Source organism: Ambystoma mexicanum, chromosome 10, assembly GCF_040938575.1.
Source record: "Ambystoma mexicanum isolate Mex_15411 chromosome 10, UKY_AmexF1_1, whole genome shotgun sequence".
Taxonomy (NCBI): domain Eukaryota; kingdom Metazoa; phylum Chordata; class Amphibia; order Caudata; family Ambystomatidae; genus Ambystoma; species Ambystoma mexicanum.
Genome location: NC_090932.1, coordinates 980,672,551 through 980,697,807, shown reverse-complemented (window position 1 = coordinate 980,697,807; position 25,257 = coordinate 980,672,551).

Sequence of the window (25,257 nt, the reverse complement as noted above, 5' to 3'; positions counted from 1 at the left end):
GTGCCAGATTCTCCGTTGTTAATCTTTATCATTTCAGATTAAGTGTGATATTCAATTATCAAGTTATTATAAAGTGTGATATATATATATACATATATATATTGTTTAAATTCTCAAATAAACCTTTTAACTTGCAAAACAGAACTACTTCTTGGCTCAGTGGGATCAGGGGGATTCCAAGAGAGGGGTGTTATATAGGGGTAGTCATCCAGAACGCATGAACTGGACATAAAGATATATCAATAAGGGTTTCCATTCAGTATCCCAGACTAGGCATTGACTTAGCTGTAGTGTTGAATTGAATCCTCTTACACCGGTAAGGGTACCGTACCGGTGATCCCTTACCGCCCTACTACGAGTTCCCTTTGCGGGTCCTCCCTTAATGCCTGGCTTTACCAGGCGTTAAGGACAGGACCCGCAAAGGGACCTTAGAGCTAATAACGGTACCGCAATTTGCGGTATCGTTATTAGCGCCTTCCCCATTCCCATTGAGCATATGGGGACTCAAATCGGAATGCGGAAGGGCCCTGGTGAATGGGGAATTACCGCCTCCGCCAGCCTTGGAATGGGGCGTTAATAGCGCCATTCACCAGGGCAGAGTCGGTGACGTTTTGGAGGCAGCCATGGCGCTAATAGCGCCATGGTTACCTCCAACCTCGTAATGACCCCCAATATTTGGATGTTTTGGGCAGGAGAGATGGAGATGCTCCTTGAAGTGCTCTGTGTTGTTCAACCTTCTGAATTTCACAAGTGGTTGGTGCATGTTATGTGACGAGTGATACTATTCCATAGCCTCAGCGTCTGGACAGGTCATGCTTGCTACTTTTTTCCCTTTATTGACTATTGTAGACTTAAACATGTCACATCATCAAACTGTGTACAATCCTGTCATAGGTGTGCATTGCATGCTGCCGTGGAATGCTTCTCATGTCATTGCAGCTTAGTTCTTAAGTTGGTGTTCCATTGTTGGAAGTGCATTCTGCCAGTGTGTCTTTGATGGGTTTGAGCACAGGAATCACATGTTTATGTTGCTATATGTCTACAACCCTCTTGAATAGGGAAGCATGGCCCTCTATATTAGAATAGCAAGCTAATGAGGACTGCTCAGCATAGATGGCTTTGATGCAAAGATACAAATATCAGTGGCCGTACTGAGTTAAATAATTGAACAATCTGGGGTGTCTTCTATCTCGCATGCAATGATGTTTAAGAACATATGCATCTCTGGAGGCAGAGAGGAGAATTACGTTCTTATGTCAGCTAAAGTAAACCTCTTAATGTCTAAGATGCCAGTTTTGAGGAACACAGATTACAGAAGATGTTGTTGCAAGAGGTTGAAGATCAGTGACCGCTTAAGGTAAAGGTTTTGATCTGCTCCTGATGTAGCGTATCCCACCTGTGTTGGTTGCCAAACACACATCAGCCTCTTAAAGTAGAGGAAATTTTCCTTAGTGCAGATAATTTCACTTACTCCCTTGAGTATAGGTGGTATCTCTACCATGATCAATTAATTGGCTGCAATTGCAATTTAAATGCCATGCACCTCAAAGTGAAGTGGTCTTCCCTTGCATGGTGCGATGAATTACAAGGTAATGTTAATATATGAGTAGTGGCCTTCATAGACAGAGATTATCCAGCTGCCTAGAATAGAGCATTTCCCTTGCAAGCTTCATTGAGTAGAGACAATACATCTGTAAGGATAAGAGGATGGAGTTAAAATTGAATTGAGGAGCTTGATCATCTGAAAGAAGAGGATTTCTCTTGCCTGGGCCACTGAGTGAAAAGTCTTGATGAAGGATACATAAAGTCACATCCTCCTTCAGTAAAGTGATTCAGAGGATTCCATTGGCTTAAAGTACAACATTGCATGTTGAAGTGGGAGTTTGTGCATCCAAGAGTATCTTCTTTGTGAGGGTGACTATCTACTTAAAAAGAGTAACTAAATGTGTGTAGGCTGGTGAACTTGATTTGAAGAGATGATCCCTTCTGAAGAAGTGGTTTCTTACATTGGCCACTGACTGAAAAGGTCACTTCTTAAGGATTTGGAGCATTTTGGTGGTCATAAATGTAGATAAATGTGAACCCCATGGAATAATATTGCTGGATATGGGTTTTCTGCCTGCAAATGTTTTGTTTGAGGTTGTACTGCCCACAGTGTAACTGCTTGGGCCCCCGTTTTGACCGTTCATTCAAAATGGGGGCCCGAGGAATTTTTGACACCCACACAACCCCTGCTCTTCAGGGAGAGGATATACTCTTAGATCCTTTGCAGTCTGGATTCCGTCTGAAATTTGGTACGGAGACAGCTCTGTTAGCGGTTTATGGTGAACTATTCAGGGTGGCTGATCAGGGCAAGCTAAAATGGATCTGAGGTGGGCACTACTGCTGATTCTGTTGGTCTCCAATTTAGTTGATATACTAGACTCTGTTTAGGCTTATATGTGGAGCTACTGGGTTGAAAAAAAAAGCCCACTGACACACGGGCTCTATTGCAAAACTGTTGAAAAGAGAAACAGAGTGGGAGCCACCCCGTAAAACCCAGTGCTCCTCCTTTCTCCCAGCTAGGAACTCAATTCATTCCTCTATGGTTTATAAGCTAGTATTCATATTTTAGATTATGCATTTTACTCAATATCATAGAGTTCCAATATTTCGAGATAAAGATTTCAAACACTTCTTCATAGATTATAAAAGTATGTTTGTGTTTTTTTTACACAATGCTTTAGGCGAAATAAGTGATTCCAAAGCTTAAAGTATTAACTGTTATTGCCAAGGGAGAAAGTGAAAGTGTGTTCATTAGTATCCACTACTACATAATTGGGCAAATATATTGTGAGAGATTTACGTGAGTGCGCAAAAATCTGTGGTTTGAGTTTACCTTAGCTTAATTTCACAACCGGTGTCGCCTTACACATGAGCACATATATCGGAAAAACCTCCCTGTTTGGAAAAACATATAATGAGTTTCTCTGTAACCCTCTTAAGATTAGTGCTTCAAATGTGCCTGTGATTACTGTTAGGGTTCTTTAACTCAGCCGGGCTTGAGTCTGTTCGCCTCACGGATAGGAAAAAAGGGTACCCATAAGCAATCTCATCACATTCTCTCCTTACATGAGTATACCTAAATCCACTCAACCAGTACATATGCATGATTTAACTCATTGTTTCGTATGAACATTACACACAATTTTTAAAGAAAACAAGCACAATTGATCTCTTCATTCAGCCCTCTAGGTGTCAGTGTTCCGAGCTTATCAATCCAAAAGGATTCCCTCTGGTCTAGTCTCTGTTGTAGATTGATGTTTAATTTGGTCCTCTTCAGCTGTTTTGTATGTTTCTTCTTCCAAGACTATGTGTCTGATTCTTATCAAGTTGCTAAGGGGAAGGTTATTTTTGAGATGTTGTGGGTGGTGACTAGTGTAGAATAAACTGTTATTGACGTCAGTTGGTTTTCTGAAAATTGTGGTATGCAATTTGTTGTTTTTGGGAATAATCTTGACATCCAAGAAATTCACATCCAGTGTTCCAATCTGTAGAGTAAATTTTATCTTTGGGTTCCACCCATTTAGGTAATTTAGAAAAGTCTCAAGTTCAGTGGCAGGTCCTTTCCAGATACCAAACATATTGTCAATGTACCTTCTCCACAGGGCCAATTTAATTGACCATGTGGGGTTTTCCAAGTTGTAGAGGGATTCAAAATAGAACATAAAAGTATTGGTGTAGGCTGGAGCCATCGCTGAGCCCATTGAGGTACCAGAGATTTGAAGATAATATTGTCTGTGAAACCTAATGAAGTTGTTGTATAGTATCATCTTTGCCAATTCGATTGCACACTTTGTTAGAGGGAAAGTATTCTTATTTCAGCAGTAACCATTCAAGGGCTTCCAAACCTTCTTCATGAGGTACAGAAGTGTACAATGATTGTACATCAAGGGTAAACAGAGTCCAGTGACTTTCCATCCCTTCAACATTGTCTAATGTGTTCAAAAAATGTATTGTATCTCTGATATAAGTCGATGTTGACTGTATTATAGGTTATAATAGTTTGTCCAGATATTTGGAAAGAAGATTGAATATGCTTTCCGTTGCTGCAACGATAGGTCTAAATGGAGGATTGGTAAGATTTTTGTGAACTTTTGGAAGTCTGTAGAACACAGGTGTAATTGGATTTTTGTTGATCAAAAAGTTGTGGGTCTTGTCAGTGATCCAGCACTCCGTTTGTGCTTTCTTAATGACGTGTTCCATCATGTGTTGTATTTCCTTGGTTGCGTTGGTTTCTAAGGTTATATAAATGTTTTTATCTTCCAATAAGGCTAAACAGCCTTTTTTGTATATTGTCGTGTCTATGATGACAGTGGCCCCACCTTTGTGAGCAGGCTTAATTTCTATAAATCTATCATCAGATAGTTGTTTCAGTAACTTATGTTGATGTTTACGTAGGTTATGCCTTTTTGTGTCATTGAGTGTAATGGATTTTAAATCTTTCCCCCTTTTGGTCTCGAAAAGATCTAGAGCCAAATTGCTTACATTGGGACTGAAGTTACTATTAGCTTTCATTTCTAGTATGTCAAACGAGGTTGACCTCTCCTGTGGTGGCGGAATTGAGTCAAAAATATATATTTTTTAATTTAAATGTTATTGATTTTTAAACATAAGGATAGGACATACAAGTGGATGTATGTTATGCTCACAGGGTTACATCAAAATATTATATTGTTCTACATGAGTAACATTATGAGTAACACATAAATGTCCCGACCTAATGGAAGGTTGTTTTATACCCTCACCCTCCCCCCTCCCACCCCATAACAGTGATCCTAGTTCTTCCAGTTCATTGGCGTGTATTGTGGTGATTTGTGACAGGTGACGTGATGTTTATTACTGATAGTCCTTTGGGTTAAGAGTTGATGGCTGAGTTTGTGACAGGCATGTTTATCTGGTAAGCTGTCATGTGGTGCTCAGTTTGTGCTAGGACGGGGTGTTTTCTAAAGTCCTGGTGCATCGGATAGGCCCCAACCGAGCCCGTGATGTAGTGGTTGGCAAAGTCGCACCAGGCTTCCTTGTGTCATGCAGCCTTGTCATGGAGGGCTGCCGTAATTGTTTCCATTGTAAAGATGTTTGTTGCAATCTGTAGCCAGTCCCTTTAAACTGGAAGGCGTGGGGATTTTCCTTTGATGACCAGGCCCGCTTTCACGGCCAATAGCAGAGGGGATGCCAGTCCTTTTATCCTGATCAATTCATCGCCCTCTTCTTCAAGACCAAAAAGGATCAAGAGGGGGGATGGTTCCCTTTCTATACCGTCTAAATGTTTGATCCATCCTAAGACTTCCTGCCAGTAAATGCGAACTTTGGGGCAGTCCCACCACATGTGCCAGTAATTGGCGTCCATGCCGCATTGTCACCAGCATCTTGGGCTGGAGGTCTGGAACATTTTGGAAAGCCTGGGTGGGTCATACTGCCATCTGTGGAGTAGCTTTATTGCATGTAGCTTGTACTGAGCTGCGATTGATATTCGGGAAAGTGTTTCACAAATTCTGTCCGAAGCCTTCTGATCGAATTCTCTGCCAAAATCTTTTTCCCATCTCTCTTTAAGGCGGGGACTTGAAGTTCGTTCCTTGCAGATCAATGCGCTGTACATGCGTGCTATTAGGCCTTTGTTTGTGTTGATCGTGTCCAGAATTGTCTCGAAGGGCGTGAGCTCTTTTTGCGTTTTGGCCTTCCACTCCCTTTTGGATAATACGCCTTTCAATCGTAGATACAAGAAGATCGGGATCGGATGTAGTTGGAGAGCTTCCTCTAATTCTGTAATTGGTATGAATTTTCCATCTCTCCACAGCTGGCTGACACTCTCAAGTCCATCATCGAACCAAGCTTGGTATCTGGTGTGTTCAGGGATTTCCTCTCTGATCCCAGGGGACCAGAGATGGCTCAGAGTAGAAGGCCACATGGTGACTCCGGACATTCATTTCCCTTCCTTCCATATGTTCCATATTGTTCCCAGCATTGGGTGGTTGCGTAGTCTTCTTATAAGTTTTGATCTGGGGACCCATAACTATTCTGCGAGAGTTGCGGGGGTTAGATTGTCATTGTCCAACTGAACCCATTGCAAGTCCTTTCTATCGCACAGGTGTGGGATCAGGATTCTGAGTTGTGCAGCCTGGTAGTATTGCTCAATATCCGGAAGGCCCACTCCTCCCTCCTCCTTTGGTAGTATCAGGGTTTCATACGGTATCCTTGGTTTCTTTCCTTTCCATTGGAATTCAGATATTACCTTCTTGTTTAAGAAATGGGTCCGGGTCTGTGATAGGCAGTACCTGAAAGGGGTGTAGGAAGCGTGGGAGGCTCACCATCTGGATAGCATTTAGACATCCCATCCAGGAGAATGTGAACTGTTTCCATTTTGTGAAATCTGCTTTAAGGGTGTCGAGGAGTTAGGGAAAGTTTGCTTTATATAGGTGTTAGATATCTCTCGTTAGATTGACCACCAAGTATCTTAGTGTTGGGCCTCCGATGATTAGTCCCAGGTGCTAAAGGTCTACTTGTTGATCCGGGGTGGGTTCGTGGAGCGGAAAAAGGAAAGATTTGATTTTGTTCATTTTGAAGCCTGACAGTGCGCCATATTCTTCTATAAGGCGGATCGCTTGGGCGATCGATGACATCGGATTCAGCACATGGAGCAGGATGTCGTCTGCGTACATAGCCAGCTTATACTCTCTGCCGTTTACTCGCATCCCCTCTATGCCGGCGTTTGTTCAGAGTGTTTGCGCAAGTGGTTCCAGTGATAGCGCGAAAAGTATTGCCGAGAGGGGACAACCTTGTCTTGTTTCTCTACTGAGGGGGAACCAGCGGGAGTACTGGGAGTTCACTACAACAGATGCTCATGGAGCTGTGTAGACAGCCTTAATCCCTCGTCAGAGAGTAGGGGGGCCTAAGCTTATTGTCTTTAGTGTGGCCTCCAGGAAGTGCCATTCAACTCTGTCGAAGCTTTCTCTGCATCGATTAAAAATAATGCAGGCGTGTTTGGCATCTTCTTGGCCTCGTGTATGAGGTGAAGGTTCTTCCGGGTAGAATACGCGCCTTGTCTGCCGATGATGAAGCCCACTTGGCCATTATGGATTATTGCGGGCATGTGTGACTCGAGCCGCGTGGTGAGGACTCTTGTATACATTTTGGCATCAGTGTTTAGGAGAGAAATTGGGCGGTAGGATGCGCACTGTTTGGGATCCTTGCCTTCCTTGGGTATGACAGTTATAAGCGTTTCTGAGAAGGATTCGGGTGCAACGCTGGATTGGAGGATGTTATTGAAGAGGTCGACCATGAATGGGAGGAGGACGTCCTTAAGGGTCTTGTCAAACCGTGCTCTGTAGCCATTGTTTCCGGGGGCTTTCCCCACTGAAAGCCTTTTAATCCCCTCTTCAATTTCCTCTCCTGTGATGGGGGTGTTGATGGCTTGTGTTATGTCCAGGGGGAGGTTTATTAGGGATACCTTGTTCATAAATTCTGTGATCGCCTCTGGGTGTGGGGCGGCATCTGAGGTGTATAGTTTCTCGTAGAAGTCGGCAAAGACTTCCGGGATATTGGGAGGACAGTTTCCGTGAGATGCTTCTTCACTCTGTATCGTTGGGACCCATCGCTCTCTGCGTTGCCCCGGAGTCTTCTTGTCCCCATGTTTGTATTGTTTTTGCTTTAGACATTGGAGTTTGCGCACGATGCTACACATTTCTAATTGCACCAGTTCTTCCCTCTTGTCATTGGCTCGCTCCATTTTTTGGATTCTGTTGGGCCAGAAGATTGGGCGATGAGGTCCAGTTGGGTGATTTCAGTTTGGAGCCTGTTTTCTATGAGTTGGCGTTTTCTTTTCTTTGCTGCCCCTTTTTTAATGAGTATTCTTCTCCAAGTGGCTTTACCTGCCTCCCATACCGTATTTACGGAAGTTTTGCCTGTATTGTTTTGCTCAAAGAATTGGGTGATGTCCTGCTCGAGTTGTTCCCGAAAGGTCGGGTCCTTTAAGAGTGTCTTGTTGCATCGCCATTTAGAGCTTCTCTGGGGGAGAGCCATCCGATCGATGGTAGCCGTGACCATGTCGTGGTCTGACCAAGTTACGGGAGATATACTGGATTCAGACATCACCTCGGCGAGTTCTGAGGTGAGATATATATAGTCAATTCAGGTGAACATGGCGTGCAGTGTTGAGTAGAACGTGAAACCTGTTTGCTTCAGGTTCATGTGTCGCCATGCATCCTTGAGGTTGTAGACATCCATCATGTCTGCATCCCGTGAGCGTCCAGAGCCAGAAGGGGAGGCTGCAAGTGGATTGCCTGCTTGTCTGTCCTGGTCTGGATCCATCCACGAGTTAAGGTCCCCTCCCAAGATCACTTCTCCTTCTGCTTAAGTCATGACTTTAGGAACTGTTTGTTGTAGGAACCTGGACTGTCCGGTGTTAGGTGCATATATGGATGCGAGTGTGATGATGGTGCCTTGTATTTTGCTGACCAATACAAGCGCTCTGCCATTTACATCAGCCCAGGCTTTTAGGATTTCAAACCGGATCGCTTTGTTAACCAAGATGTCGACTCCAGCTTTCTTGAGTGGGCCTGTGCCCCAGTATTCAGAGCCTGCTTTGACGTATAGGATCTTACTCTCATCTCCCTTGCTGTATCGGGTTTCCTGTAGGAGAAGTATGTCAAGCTTCACCCTCTTGAACTCTCTGGACACTAGGGACCTTTTGGTGGGAGAGTTAAGCCCCTTGACGTTCAGTGTGCCAATTTTGATTGTGCCATTCCTTTCACTTGATTTGTCATGTATGTGGATCAGTGATGTGTCTTTTTGGTTTGCTCATCATGTCCCATCACCCGTCGCTGGATGCCGCCTCAGTGGAAGTAACTTGGTAGATGCTCCCAGCTAGCTGGGGCTGCAAAATGTTCTGCCGCCCTCCCTCCTCACTCCCATTCGAGGGATTAAACATGATACCCCTCACCCTCAGTTCAGTTTCTCCATCCTTCGCCTTTTCCATGAGGGTCTGCATCTTGGCTCGGTGGCGTCCGAGTTGGACTGAGTGTGTACAGCTAGTCCACTATCGGACCACCAGTGGGGGGCCATTACCACACGACCCCTACCACAGCTATCATCATTATAATATGTTGAGCCCCCTCCCTCCCTTTCCCCAAACATTTTAATAAACAACAACAACTTTTACTCTTAAGTGGAAAATGTAGTGATACATGCGGTTTCCGGATTCATCGTCCACCGACTGCTCATCTCTGCCCTCCAGGCGGCGATCCCATTGTGGGTCAGACCCCACAGCAGGGGCATGCCGGGTACCCCGATGTTGGTAAGTATCCATGCGGTAATATTGTGATAGTCATCACTAGGATTTGGGACATAGGAGAACTGTGTCATTTGTCACTGTCTGGTATGCCGTTGGGTCATCTATACTTTCTAGATCCCTTGACTCTTTTCCTCCTCGGGCCCTGAACTCCCATCTCTCTCTGTCCTGCTCGGGCTACTTCTTTTGGGCCTGTTCCAAGAAGATCTGCGATACACTCTCAAATGTATCTTTCTGCTTCCATGCTTCCATGCTCAAACTTGAGGGAGACCTGTATCTCGTGCCTTGGACTTTGAGCCATTTCGTTAGGGGGCTACAGAGACGTCGCAGGGCCAGGGTGAGCGAGGATAGATCCTGAAAGATGGTGATCTGAGCCCCCCCGAGGGTGAGGGGGACCCCAGTCCTGGCTTTCGTGAGTATCCTTGTTCTGTCCTGATATCGGTGGAATCTGGCAAGGACTGACCTCGGGCCGCCTGGTGGGCCACTAGCTCTATGTATTCTCTTGGTTTTAGGTTCATCGATATCCTCATCTGCTGTCAGGATTTTAATGATATTGTGTAATGTTTGTTTGTGGTCTTCTTCTGTTTCCCCTTCGCGCTCCGGAATCCCGAAGAACCGTAGGTTATTCCTTCTTTCTCTATTTTCTAAATCGTCCATCTTAAGGCGAATTTCATCCTCTCTCTTCTCTATGTTATGTATCCTGAAGTCCATTTGGGCTTCCAGGTTATCTATCAAAGCTTGGTTGTTCTCGACGCCCTCCAGCCTCTCCTCGATGTTATCCACTCTCTGTGTCATCCTAACGATTTTGCCGCCAAGGCTAGCCCCCATGTTTTTAATTTCACTCAGGAGGGCAGCGATGTTGCCCTTGGTAGCTGACGCTCCTGTCTCCGAGGCTTCCAACGATATTACCATTCCGGGATCAGGGTCCGTAGGAAGCGGGGTATATGCATATCTGGCCAACTTGCTTTTAATGTTCATATGGCACTTGTGTGCTAGGAGGCACACGCCCCGGGTGTGGGGGCTCTATCCTCTGCACTACTATGTTGTATGGTCCTTGAAGTATGATGTGGGTCGTTGTGCAGGGCCTCCCGTGGAACGGAGACCTGTGGGTGGGAGGAGGCACACGCCCTGGGTCCAGGGGCCCTACCCTCCGTTTGAGTTGGCATCTGTCGGTGGGCCCAATGCGATTTCAAGGGTGCTCCAATGTTGATGCAGGCCTGTGCGTAGGCACTGGTGAGGTTGCGTGGGAAAGATCTCTTAGCTGGGGGCTTTAGCTCCGGTTATACTTCAGGGGGGGGGCACACTTGGGTGCTCTGTTTCTCTTCGCCGCTGGACCGCCTGTCCGGTTCTGAGAGGGACAAAAAACGGGTGTTTGCACAGAGGGGGGCACACGCCCTGTATGTGGGGGCCCCACCCTCGGTACTGCCCTCGCTGCAGGCGCAAACTCCTTGCCTTGTTTGCTGTGCCGTTAGTGGTATGCTTAACAGGGATTATGTGGGTAGTCCATCAGTCATTTCAAGTAGGTCCAGGGCTGCAATTTATGGTGTTTTGGCTGAGTGGACGGGGTCTGGAATTGCTGTGGAATGCTCCTAGGGCAAAAAGCTTCGCGTGGCAGGTGGGAAGGGTTTCTTGACTCGGAGCGTATTGCTGCCCTCCGGGGGTGTCAGATGACTGCTGGCTCTCTTATGGCGGTGCCTGGGGGAAGCAGTGCCTTTATAGGAGATGCCGAGTGCATCGGCTTCACTGAATGGTGTACTGCACCCCTGTGGGTGGAAAGGGAGTGTGGCACAAGGTGTTCTGTAGGCCGCTTATGGTTGGGGGCCATTTAGTGGCACATAAGGTTTCATGGGCTGTTCTCTAAGGACTGGATCGGCGTTGTGCAGGGCACGGGGGTTCGTGGCAGGGCCAACAGCTCCAGAAGGGTGTTGGGATCCCCCCCTTCGAGTCCATTGTGCTATGCTAATTGGGGCCCTCTGGGCCTTCTGGGGCAGGGGTGAAGACAGAGCCCAGAGCGTGGGTGCCCCGCCTTGGGGGCCCGTGTGTCTTGCAGCATTGTGGGGGTTGTGAGGGCGTAGCTAAGGGCCCTCACAAGCCCATGCACCGCTGTCCACAGTGGCACCAGTCGGGTCCTCAATTGGGGTGGGGGGTGGGAGGCGTTCTTCCCCTGTGGCCCGAGTACTGCTACCCACGCCCGGGCCTCCAGTGGGGGGCGCTCTGGAAGGCGACGGGGCCTCGGGCTGTGTGGAGCATCTCCACGTGTTCCGTGGGGGGGCACTCACCCTCTCTGTCGCTCCTCGTTGCGCGGCAGGGCACCAGGCCTGGTGTCACACAGCCGGCCATGTAGAGTGTGCGCACACTGCCGCCTGCAAAGAGTGTTCGCCCATCCCACAGGGTTTGCGGGACAGGCGATGATGCAGCGACTGCTGGGGGAGGTGCAGCACAGCCCGTACCTTCTGCAGGGGGTTGTTGTCAGGAGCTGGGTGCCTCGGGTCCCATTCAGCCACAGCTTGCTCTCTGTCCCCTGCGTACGTCGCTAGGAGGGGGAGGCACAGACCGACGGTCTTGTCTCCGGGAGGGCTCATCCTTTTTTCCCCGTAATTTCACCAAGTGTGTGGGGGGCGAAGTCGTACAGCTTGGGCAGCTGTTGTTATGCACGGCGGTGGGTCAAAAGTGGGGGCTCAAGTCACTTTTGGGGCCCGTGGGTCTGGAGCTCACACAGAGGTGTTCCTCATCCTTGCGCCGCCTGGTGGGCAACCTCCCCAAAAAATACCTTTAACTTCATTTTCCTAATTCATTTAGATCGATTGATCTGTTTGTTGAATAAATTGGTGTTATTGAAAATTATTAACATTGATGTATAATGTCTTTTGCTCCTGAAGAAGAGAGTTTTCTCTCGAAATGCGCTGAGCTTTAAATTTTCGATTTAACTTGATTTTGATTTAATGTATGTATTTTGAATTGAATTGTGAAAGAACATTAATTTAAATTGACACACTCATGAAGACATTAGTATGATGGAATTAGAAATGTGTATGACTAAAATACATAAATCCTGATATATTTTATAATAAATTGCTTTTGGGTTGAAACCTATGAGACACAGATGTGATGAATTGATACATGGTGATTTATACAAAGCATTGAGTGAATAAGTGTAACATTTGAAACACATTTTGACTGGAAGATATTCCAACATTTATAGGTGTGCAGGGGACAGAAGTTCCGATGGACTATGGGTACTCCATTCTGTTCATGATCCATTCTTACATCCCAACTCCCTCTGATCTGCACACCTAGGTCAATAGTTTTGGCTTTAGTGGTGGAACTAAACCCATAGGGCCCAATTCATGGAATAATCTGTGCAGAAAAAAGTGGACTCCGGTGCGAAATTGAGCGCAAGTCCCCATTCATCGACTAATGGAACACAATGCACAGGGCTTACCCGGGACTTGGGAGGAATCTGTGCCGGTCCACCACGTCACTGCAACCTGATGAATGCCTTGTGCAAGACTCCAAGAGAAGGGCCAGCTGGGCCTGCAAAGTCCCCTAAAAAGGGGGCGGAGCATGTGTAATGAGGAAGAACTAGCAAAAATGTGGGTGTTACGAGGGACGTTCCACCGTCAAACAATCACACCATCCATATGGGTGCAAATCAAAGGTTTTCATGGAATTGAACGGGGAAAGCAGGCATGCGAAAAAGCATGTGCAAATCCTGAAGCACCTACGCCACGTGATAGCAGGCGTAAACATCAATACGCACATCTACAAATGTATAAAAAAGCACACACAATCCACAAACGCACGGATACAGCCACGATGAATGCACCATTTGTTACAGTAATCATTCAGAGACACTGCAGGAGGAGGAGGGGGGCCATGGCTGGGATCTTCCCCCCAAGGACCAGCCTTTTTGGGATGCCTGATGACCAGGTCTATGGCAGGTATAGGGGCCCCCACCATATCATACTCATTTGGGTCATGGAGTGGGAATGACCTCACATCACCACAATGTGCTCCCAAGCACTGAGTCCCTTGCTAAAGGTACTCACTGCTCTGCATTTGTTGGCCACTGGCTCATTCCAGCGGACCACCTCCATAGTAGGTGGCATCTCCCAGGCCACGCAGTCATGCTGCTTACATGAGGTGTTAACAATCATAACTGCATGTCCTTCTGTCCGCCGGCATATATATATATATATATATATATATGCCCAGCACACCGGCAGAAAGGAAAGCAGTGGCCCAGGATTGCTATGGATGGTGTGGCGCACTTCCCAAAAGTGCTAGGTGCCATTGATTGCATCCATATTGCTCTATGTCCACGTCAACCAATATAGCACATCTACAGCAACCAGAAACATTGGCACTCCATCAGTGATTAGGTTGTGTGTGATGTAAAGGGAATCATTACTGAAGTGTATCCCAACTATCCTGGTAACACAGATGATAGTTACATCTTCAGGATGTCCCTGCTACACCGGGCTCTGGAAGATGGTAAGCATGGCAAGACATGGCTCATTGGTGAGTATGAATGTCCATGCACATGCAAACAGACCAATAGGCATAGTGGAACTCACATTCAGAGTGCTCAAGTCACGTTTCTGCTCCCTTGACCAATCCGGTGGTGTGTAGCTATATGCATCTATATATAAATGAGACAGGGCTCAAAGGACAGGTTGCACAACAGAATAGGTTCCACAGAAAAACGTAATCCTAAAAAAACAGTATATAAACTTTTATTTAATACATACTAAGACAAAATAGATCACTCAATTAATAACAATCATCACAAACCCCTTAAATGAATTCCAAAAAATCTCTCTAGATCATCACATAAAACATAGGATTTCGTCAATTACAATCAAATAGTGAGTTAACATAAGATTCATGATACATTCGACATGAAACTAGTAATGTATCAGTTTCTTATTACTATTAGATAACACAAATTATTATTTCCCTGTATAAATCCAGGAAGTTGTCTCGACATGTTTCTGTTCTTGGTTGGTCACTCAGATAAACATTCATCAGGAGGGTTGTCATAATCACGAAAATCCCAATTAAAACAATCAAATACTTTGTAAGAAGGAGGGTGTGTTGTAAGCATGCAACCTTTAGATTAAAAGAAAAGGGGACAAATGAAGAGCTAAAACTATAGCTATGTAGATATGTCGTATTCCCTAAAAGGTGAATCGGAGGACTAAACGTCGGGTTCACATTACCTTTCGTGGTGCTCGTGGGGGCTCACAACATAAGTAGCTTGGGTTGTGGTGGGCTGCTAAATAGCTCTTGACTTGTTACGAATGCACGAAAAACATCTATAAGTGTTTTTCGAAAGAGCTGAAAAATAATACTCGAAAAGCTCTATAGATACAGAAAGATTATACTACTAAACAAGTAGATAAACATTTAAAATGACTTGCCATAGGCTCACCTGTATGGTGTCTAGTATATATAGACTCAGAAGCAAAAGGGCAATGCCCCTGGTATGGCTCCACTTCAGAAAGAAAGGCCACTTTCAGTTGTCGTCAGACATCAATCGACACCTCAGTATTAGCAGGGACAGGCAGTAACTACAATGGTAAAGAAAGTAGGACCACTCAGCTTCAACTCTTAGCGAACTAGGAGAGAATGTTGTGAGAACTGTGATGGAAAAATAGTTCAGACTGTCACCAGCCCATGCCTCCAGGGAATTGTGCATCACTGAGACCACAAAAAAGCAGGGATACCCCTGGAAGACTACCAGTGACATGACAAGGTCAGACCACAAAGGTACAACTGAGCTGCAGTCATGTATTGCAATGGTATTGTTGGAGGCTGTAAGGGGATGCCTAGGGGCTGTGTCCAGTCTGGAGAGGGGCTGCCTGTCGGGGGTGTCCAGTCTGGAGTGGGCTGCCTGGGGGAGTGTCCATGGACAGAAGCTGCCTGTGGGGGGTGTCACAGGTGAAGGGGATGGGGGTTGGTGCCCAGTCTGGAAGGGGGCTGCCTGTGGGTGGTGTTCAGTCTGGAGTGGGCTGCCTGGGGGTGTCACCGGTGAGGGGGGTTGGGAGGTGGTGCCCACTCTGGACAGGGGCTACATATGGGGGTGTCCAGTCTGGAGGGGGGCTGCCTGTAGGAGCTGTTCAGTCTGGACGGGGGGTGCCTGGGGGTTGTCACAGGTGAGGAGGCCCGGTGGGATGGTGCCCAGACTGGAGGCGCCATCCTGTGGGGGGTCCAGTCTGGATTGGGCTGTCTGGGGGGGGTCACAGGTGAGGAGGCTGGGGTTGGTGTCTAGTCTGGGGGGTGCAGACTGTGCTTGCGAGGTGAGGCGCGCGATTTTGCTGCGGTGCAGTCTGGGGTTGTGAAGGAGGACACACGTTTTTGCTGGGGAGCAACCTGGGCTTGCGAGGTGAAGCACGCAATTCCGCTGGGTGCAGTCTGGGCTTGCGAGGGAGGACCCACATTTTCGCTCGGGTGCAGCCTGGGCTTGCGAGGTGTGGTGCACGATTTTGCTGGGTTGTAGTCTGGGCTTGTGAGGGAGGACCTGTATTTTTGCTGGGGTGCAGCATGGCCTTGCAAGGGAGGAGCTGTGTTTTCGCTGGGGTGCAGCATGTGCTTGCAAGGGAGGACGAGTGTCATACTAGGGTGCAGCCTGGGCTTGCAAGGTGAGGAACGCGATTTCACTGGGGTGCAGTCTGGCTTTGTCAGGGGAGGGTGCCTGTGTTTTGGTTGGGGTGCAGCCTGTGCTTACAAGGTACGATGTGCGATATCGCTGGGATGCAGCCTGGGCTTGCAAGATGAGATGCGTGATATCACTGGGGCGCAGCCTGGGCTTGCAAGGTGAGGCACGCCTTCTCACAGGGGTACTGGATGGTGGGCCAGGGGTGGCGCAGAGGCTTGAGCCGTGTTTGTCCTTTTGCTTGATTTTTAGTGTGCTTACGGGCGTGTTTTGGTCGTTCCTCGCACAGTTTGTTTATACTTGCGCAATGGCTATTAATGCATCTTTAAAGCAATAAAAATGTGTGGCACGCAAAAAGAAATCTGTGCCACGACTCGCACAGGTTCCTTCTCGGCCTGCGGACGTTGCCCCATTTCTGCACCTCATTCCATGAATCGGACCCCTAGAGTGAGTGTACCTCCTTACATCTTATCTCCCCCAATCTGTTCTTCTGTCTTATGTGTTTTGGCTGTATAGGGGGCGCTAAACTGCCAACTAATACTAGAAACTAAAAACAGGATACCAACATTAAAGCTCCTCTCAAAAGAAAATGCCACTGAAGTTAATATGAAGAAAAATGAAGCATAATAATTCATTCAAAAGACCGAGCGTAAACAATGAACACATTTAACAAATATATATGCCCTTACGTGAAATATCATGAATATCTTGTTGACATCTCTTTCAATCACCAACAATCTAAAGAGCTGTGCCTGAATCTTTTAAAGAGCTATCTGTGGTTATTCCAAATGTACATCTCCTTGTTTCTGAGGAACGCAGCACGTTCCTGCCAAACCACACGGAGATCCCCTGATTGGAACAGGCTAGTGCAGCTTCTGTAAGGCCTTAAAATGTTTCATTTTTCCTACTCTAGTGTTTGGCCTTCCAGAGTGAGTCTCTGTAAGAGTGTGCTATTTCTCCCAGTGCGATGCATTTATTTTCAGTAAACATTACCAGTGATGCTATCAAGCCGAGACTCCGGGGTGCAGGCAGCGCACAGAGGCTAGGGTCGTGTTCCACACGAACAGACGGCGTGGAACATAGGGTCAGGGACTGTGCACATCTTTCATCGTTCCTTCTCCTTGTCCCTGTTTATTTTTATGTACTACATTTAGTCCTGCAAGCGCTGCCTTACCGTCCCAAGCGATGCTGTAATTGCTCTGCTTCTTCGACTAATTTACCGCCCGTCCCTGGGAGCAGTACAAGCAGTAAATAAGGTAGGATCGCATTATCCGGGTCATTTATGTGTAATGGGGAAATCACAGGAAAGAGGAAAACAAATGGGGTATGACAGTAATGGGAAGACAGGATTAGGCGGGGCCTCGCATCTGCTAGCAGGCCTTCCTAATATCCCGCGCAATAACTGGAACTAAGGGCCTGGTTATGTCACACCCCCATCAAAGGACAGTCAAGGCCTTGTTAAAAAGAGCAACATCATCAAACGTTTTCAGTGGAGCACAATGCATCGCTAAGCCCGGTTTGATTCTCCCTAATCCTGTAATATCTGCTCTTTGCCTGCAAATACAATGGTTGGCAGACATTTTAGCAAGCTTTGCCAATAGTCCATGTCTTGTTTTTCCATTGTAATAAGCCACCTATTTACAATGCCGCCATTTCACGTGTTTGTATTTTTGTTGTCTATCTGCCAGAGCGTGATTAAAATAAATAAACAGTGGCATGCGTCCACGAGAGTGAGACACTACATTTAAATCGCACAGAGTACGTCGACATGTTTCGGCCAAACTCAAGATGGAATATTTTGTCTCCTGTTAGTCGCAACATCTTGGAATTTCCAGTTTTCCGCTAAGGGCCTCATGAAAATAGGCACATTGACCCCGCAAAGGTTGCGGTTCGATTGGTCCTTTACGCATCCCTGCACAAATAAGACAATCTGTGTGGTATGCGTATTCACAGAATTTCCTACACGAAACAGCCCTATGCGCAAGGTGAGGCCGAAGTCCCATGACAGGCCCCCACAAACAGCAATTCCAGCCTCGCATACAGACCTTTGTGCACTCCTCAACTGTGAAACAACGCACCCCAGAAAAGCAGTATGCAAACCCCTACAACCCAGGCAGCACCCCGGCGACTCTGTGTAGGGTCCCTCGTAATTATTCCCAGCATCCCATCAACATGCATAACATGTCTCGTAAAAGTTGTAATTTTCCGGTAAACATGTGTGCAAACCCCTGTAAACCATTCCTGCCCCCTTCTATACTGCTTACGCGCACCCCTGACTTCTATTGTATCCCTGATTGCATGCACGCACCCCTAAATCCAACATGCAATCTTACCTCTGTGCAGTGATTCCTATGTGCAAGTGTCTATATGCCTGCCTTCGGGTGGCGGTTACCTCAAGAGCTTTGGGTGGTCATTTTCCCCAACGTGAGGTTGCACAATCAGATCCATGAATACGATTTTACCTGCGTAGTTGTGGGCATGTGATTGCCTCGCGCGGGCCGTCCCTCGGAATGCCCACAGTTTTCCTTGTTCTTCCTCATTCTGCATTTTCCACCCCCTACTCTAATCTATGTGCAGACAGCGCTCATGCTCTGCGACGTATCGCATACAATGCGATCTGCTGCACGCAGGGACGTGCCGGATGTGTGCGAAAGCCCCGCAGAGTACTGATTTTCCCAGCAAAGTCAATTCCATGAATCGACAAACAAGGTTATGCATGCAGTTTGGTGCACAAAGTCCCTATTTGCCACAAAATAAATTCCATGAATCAGGCAAACAACCTTGTTGGCTGAATGAGCACAGTAATCTTGTAAGTGTGAGGAGTTTGTTGCTGCACACGTGGCATGTGATACGGTTCCAAATACCAGTAATACAAATACTGGGCCATCTTCCAGTAGCATTGAGACTCTGCCATTTGCCATCCATATTATGGCTGTGACCCCTGCCCTTCATACCTTCTTTATATTCCTAAAGAAGAGATTGCAACTGTTTACTGAAGCCTGGAGCATGCCGCCTAGTGCCCTTGACACAAACATGCCATGCATCGCTACTCAAGTGCGCATGCCATCTGTCCTAAAACAGATTGTGTGCCCCCTTCCCTCAGTAAATAAAATGGTGTCTCCTTCTTACCGCAGTGTTCTTATTGTCTGTCTTTGATACACAGGCTGTGCTGACTATGCCACCTTTCCTGAAAAGGAACACTAGGTCGCCCACCCTCAAAAAAGGTATTATGGCAGATGTCCTTAATGCAGAGCTTGCACCAGGGTCGGGTTGGGACAAGAAATAGGCCCGGACACCCAAATAAAATTGGCACACCCTTTGCCTCAAAAAAGTGGCCCTCAAACCATCAACTGTGAATCATGTCAATTCACAATTTTACAGAAAAAGCTACTCATGGAGGGTTCATATGTCTGTTGCATGTAATGTTTAGTGTAAACACTTGAGAAAGTGATAACATACAACATGCCCTGGCCTTAACAATCTGTGCTTGCATTACCACTGTAACACATTTTCATGCTGCCCCTTGTCCCAGTTCTGCCCCACTCGTCACTCTTCTTGTCCAATTATTGCTGAAAGCTGCTACCCCTGCTCGAATTCCACCCCATGGCTGCCATTGTGCTGCCCCAAAATATGAAATTGAATGGAAACTTGTTCCGCTAAAACACATACATAACAAATACAGGCTATTACTTCTATCTATGCAAGTATGTCATTAGGTAGTAACAAAATTGCATGCTATTCCCAACTGTGTATGTTCCAACTTAACCAATGACTGTCCAGCAACGGCATCTCACGGACCTATGTCCACCCATCCCCCCGAGCCACTGTCCAGCTACAACCCAGCGGCCAAAGTAACCCAGTGAGCAATGCCTAAGTAATGGCAGCATCCCACAGACCTATGTCCACCACCCTGTGGCAATGTCCAGCCACAACCGGAGATGCAAAACTATCCAGCACCATGAGCTGTGACAGTAGCCAAAGTCCACCTGTAACCTTATCCTGAGACAGTAACACATGAAGCAGTGCCCATCACCACGAGCTGTGAACACCACACTGAGCAGAGATCGTCACCCATGGAGTAATGGTCAGGACTCTGAGCACTGACAGTCACAACAGGGAGCAATGTCTAACACCATAAGTGGTTATAATGTATTCAGGAAGCATGGCCGAGCAGCGAGAGCAACCAGTGCCCATCCACAGTGATCTGATCGACATCCAACTACACGAAAACTGCACATAGAGATGTGATCGTAGCTTGGGGAGCAGTGACAGTAACTGATGCACTAGTACACCCTGCGCAGTAAGAGTAATTCAGCGAGCAGCATAAACACACCACAGGCTGTGACCATAGTTAGTGGCTAGCTACACCCTGGACTGCTGTGTCCCTTGCCAAGGGGGAAACATTCAATGCCCTTGATGTGACAGTAGTAAAACAGGGTGCAATGCCCATAATTTAGCAGTGATCATACACCAGGCCAAGCATTGACAGTGGCCAGGGCCCACCTCACTTCCTGAGCAATGACTGCTGCCTATGGACCAAGTCCTAATACCCAGAGCAGTGGCAATAAACTGTAGAACCATTTTTAAACAACCAGAGAAGCAGCATTCATAGATGGTGCAACATATCAACTTAAATTTATACCTTTAGTGTTAGTGAACCGGACATAAAAACAGACGGATGGGAAGAACACAGACCACCATACCTATGCACCAACAATAGCTTGCCGAACTATTGCCACAGCAAAACACCAGTAATCCATTGAACAACGTTGCAACACTTTCACATTTACAGTAAACAAGAGGGCAAACCTGTAGACAGTTAACACCTTGTGCATGTGCATTAACATGTGGAACACCTTCTTCATAACCACAGTAGCCAGTGGCTAATGTCATCCAGGCATCAATGCAATGGTTATTTAGATTCTGCAATCCGGAGGCCAGTGTGAGGGTCGCCAAGGCCCATTTTGGCTGTCCCAATAAGAGGGCCATGGGATTTGTCTTTGAGGACAGGCATTAAGTTTCCCATGGAAAAATGCACTTCGAGTTCCCAAAAGAGTGGTATGGTGATCGGATTCCAAACATCAAGTTCCCGCCCCAATGGGGAATTTTGTGTTTTACACACTGTGGGATGTATTGAACCACTCTGTGATACTATGTGGCCTCACTCCGCTATCTATGGTGCAAGAAACAGTAAAATGGCGGCAAAAACCTTGTGCGCGCCAAAACCTCCCAAACCGCGTTTTTCAACACGCAAAAAGACGGCTGCACAACCTGCCAACCACGGTGCATGTGTGATGGAATAGAGCACATGCTGCAGTAAAGTGCCAGTGGGCTCCATGACAAGTAAACATAGAGTGCAGAGGGAGAAGCAGCGCTTTGCAGATGAAACTCCAAAATCTGCCTGTAAATGACATTTACTTTTCTGCTGAAAATTCATAACAGTTTCCAACAATCAAAATCTTGCTTGGCACTAAAATTCATTTAATCTAATGAAGCACTGTGAATTCACAAGGTCCTGAAATGTTAAGAGCAAAACACCTTCTCAGTAAAACTGGATGGCCTGTGAATAACAACTCCTGTCAAAAACATCTTTGTGCAGCCACACTGGGCTACCTTTGAGTGACAGCCCCCGTCAAATGGGCTCTCCTGATTAAACTTTAAAGTTATCTAAACTAAAGGTCTGCTGGATTAGCAAATATAAAAGGACTGTTGCTGAAAGGAACACAGATCTTAGTTGTTTTGATCCCACAGGTTTAAATCAAGAATGTAAATTGTATATGTTATCTGATGCAACATGTTTGTTTTATGCTGGATTTCAGGTCAAGAAATTAAGAATTAACCTAGGCTGGCTGGGCCTGAAAGGGGTTGAAAAACAGTTTTCCACCCAAGGGGAGGGTATTACTCTCAGCAGATGCTCACCGACACATGATAATTGTGGGGTATGCCAGACTTGTGCCTGCTGCCAGGGACTGAACAATGGCAGATTCTCCAGGCCAGGAAATGGATGTGTTAAGAGGTCATAAACTAGGCTTGCAGAAGGAAATCCCAAAGGTGGGGGCTGCTCCTTGCCTCCAGAGACAGACAAAAGGCTGACCATTTGCTGCTAAAGAATATGTAATGAACATTTTTGAGAGATTTATAACTCGCTATCAGAAGTGGTGGAAAATATAAAACGGGCAGATTTGTTAATCTAATTTTTGGCCCTACATTTGAAAACTTGGTGGAACTGTGTAGTATATTCTGAACAGGAACGGCAATATATGTGGTTTTATGGGAACTGTATTTATGCTAGAATTGTTCAACTTTGCACACACATTCCTATGGTAAATGCGCATATTTGTGGACATTTGGAGACATTTTGGAAAATGTTTTCATGGCGAAATGGACAAAATGCTGCAGAAAGGCGAAACAAGATCTCACAGCTGTGGGATTTTGATGAACAGATACTCCATAAAATATGTAATCGTAGAGATTACAAATGTATGAATATGTATTTAGGACAAAATTCGATTTTGATACTAGTGTCTAGGGGAGGTTTCTAAGTATTATAAAAATGAAACCATAAACCTGACATCATATGTCTTTGATCCAATCACCCGGATGCAAGGCGGAGATGAGGCTCTGAACCAATCCCAGTTCACAGCGGCAGGTTTAGTTAAGACGGCCCATACACCCACTTGGTGATGTCATTTGACATGATTAATAGGGACATCTGACAACACATAGGACAGACACTGCCTTCTGATTCCAGCAAAGCACTTTGATCCAGCATTCAACCTCCAGCCTTCAACATTCTTCTGATCCAGATGCCAACCACCAGGCCAAGCAGTAGCTGAACCATTTTCAGCTACGTCTCAATCCTCAACTAATCCTCACAACCCATTGAAGTGCTGTGGTGGGGGGAAGCATCCTGAAACTATCTGGCTTGCTACCACAAATGCTTGCCTGATGAACTCGCCATCCCGCTGATCTGAAATATCCAGAGACAAGAAGGGCAGATCCCGTGCAGTTCCTGTGACCGGCTTAGCTGATGTGCTGTCCTTCCCTGATAGATCTGATCCAATTGACCAGAACTTTGATGGTCCAAAAATTTTAAATCCCATTGGATTGTGAGTTTTAACAGGACGCTAGAGAAGTATTGTATACCATGCCTTATCTTGTTCAACCCTAATCTCTGAACTATCCTTACTCTTTTAACCAGTAACAGTGTCAAAATATTTAGTGCTATCCTATCCTGTCTATTTGCTAAAGCGTTATTTTCATAGACATTTTTACTTGTGAAACTCATAGCCCGAAATCCCACTTCGAGGGTTTGAACTGGTTCCATTGGGGAAGGCGCTGGGGTTCTGTTTCTGACATCATGAATCAGTCTCAGAGCTTACTTTGTCCCAACTTGGTTGTCTTGTCTGAAGGCTATAGTCTTGAGTAAAAGCACAATCCATATTTTCTGTTTTTAAACTGAAATTCTTGTCCATATTTGTGTCTTTATTTTTGAAAACACCTCTCACTAACACCTCTATAACTCCCTCTATTTTAAAGATACCATTAATACCACTGATACCTAACATCCCTAGCTATCTCCAAAACTAAAATCTGCATTGCGGAACAGTGTATTTGACCCATTTTCCTTCAATATCGCATAGTAAAAGTTTGACGCAAATTTGCAATTTCAGCCAAAGTACACGATTCTTTTGCCCATTTCAAAGTGCTTTTCCCATCCCATCATGATCTGAAGTGTATATTGTGGTTTATATTATAGCCCATGCATGTTAGGACCTGATTAGTGTCGCTTTCTTTAGAATTTGTCTCCATTTTAGCATTTTTGACCATTTTGCAGTATTTCACTGAGCCATTTTCATCTGTCATTTCAAAGTGTCATTTGCCAAAATAAGGGTTTCTCTCTTGTGTGGGAGGGAGGATTGCCTATAACTAATAACTCTAGACATTATATTTCATTCCTGAAAACCTGCTGATTACTCACATTGGTGTAGGATTGCACATTTGTATTTAAACAAAACTTTGCAGGGGAACATTAACCTAAACGCTGTCTGTGTGCAATACAAACTGTTCTTTTTCTCTGTGTTTTCTATATTGTCTCCTTATAAGTAAATTAAATTGCTTGTCTTATATTTCTGAATTGTATTGTCACCATTTGGGTGATTGCTGCTCCATATATATCTATATTAAACCTATGTGTGATTTGAATATTAAATCATTAAATAAATCTTTACCTTTGCCAACTAGCCTGATTCTTGGTTCAGTGTGACCTGGGGGGTATTTTGAGACGGGTGTGATATGAGTGGTATATAATTCTGAATATTGAACTTATAGACACAAATAAAATAAGGGTTTCATTTGCACACTACATGCTAGGCGAGACTTGGGTGTGTGCCTGATTGAAATCTCTTACAAAACATTGGCATTTTATGGGTTATTTTCAGGAAATTATTTTTCCAGTGATGGCTGGTCGTCACCAAAGCTTAAATAGGAAAGCTTGGCTTAATGGCTTTGGCTTACTGTTTGTTCACTGTTACAGTCAGCCCTTCATTCATGGCAGTGGGAGTCCAGCTCCGGATGCAGCCAGAAGCGCGCGATGATGGTGCAAAGCAATTTGCAACAACTTGCAAATGTGCATGGCCCGCTGACCCAGGACTTCTCTCTCTCATGTTAGTTACCTATACAATTCACTGGGAGGGAGACCAGCCCTGCCGCTCCCAGTGTTTTGTTCACTGACTGACTGCGGAGAAAAGCTGTCGTGGCAGTTGGCTGCCGGCCTGCCACATTCATCAAAGTAAGGTAAAACATTGCTGTTACCTTTCTCTGCATCTGCGGCAGGCAGCAAAGGATCTCAAGAATCAGAGCTCAATGTAAATTATGTCCGGCCCAGTCGTGGGCTTCAGGAACCAGCCCCCAGAACCTCGCCCGCCTCACCATGATTTCGGCTGGGCCAACGGGCCAATCTGACTCTGGCTTGCACTAACTGCACCAAAAATGAGCACTCCGGCATTTGGCCATGATAAGAGTCTATGCCCTCTGTCCACAGTGCAGAAAAGGTGCCACCTGCCTCTATCAGGGAGACGTCCCTGCCTATTCCCCACAGAGTGACCAGCCGCCTTCAATAGAAAGGTTTTATTGGCTGGGCTGACTGTCCCCAATAAAGACACTGCTCTTCTTATTCATTTTTGATTAAAAAATTGGAGTTAACTGAAGATTATGGAAAGAAAAATATACACTCCATGCTGAAAACACTTACAAGGGCGTGCAAGGGGGAGAG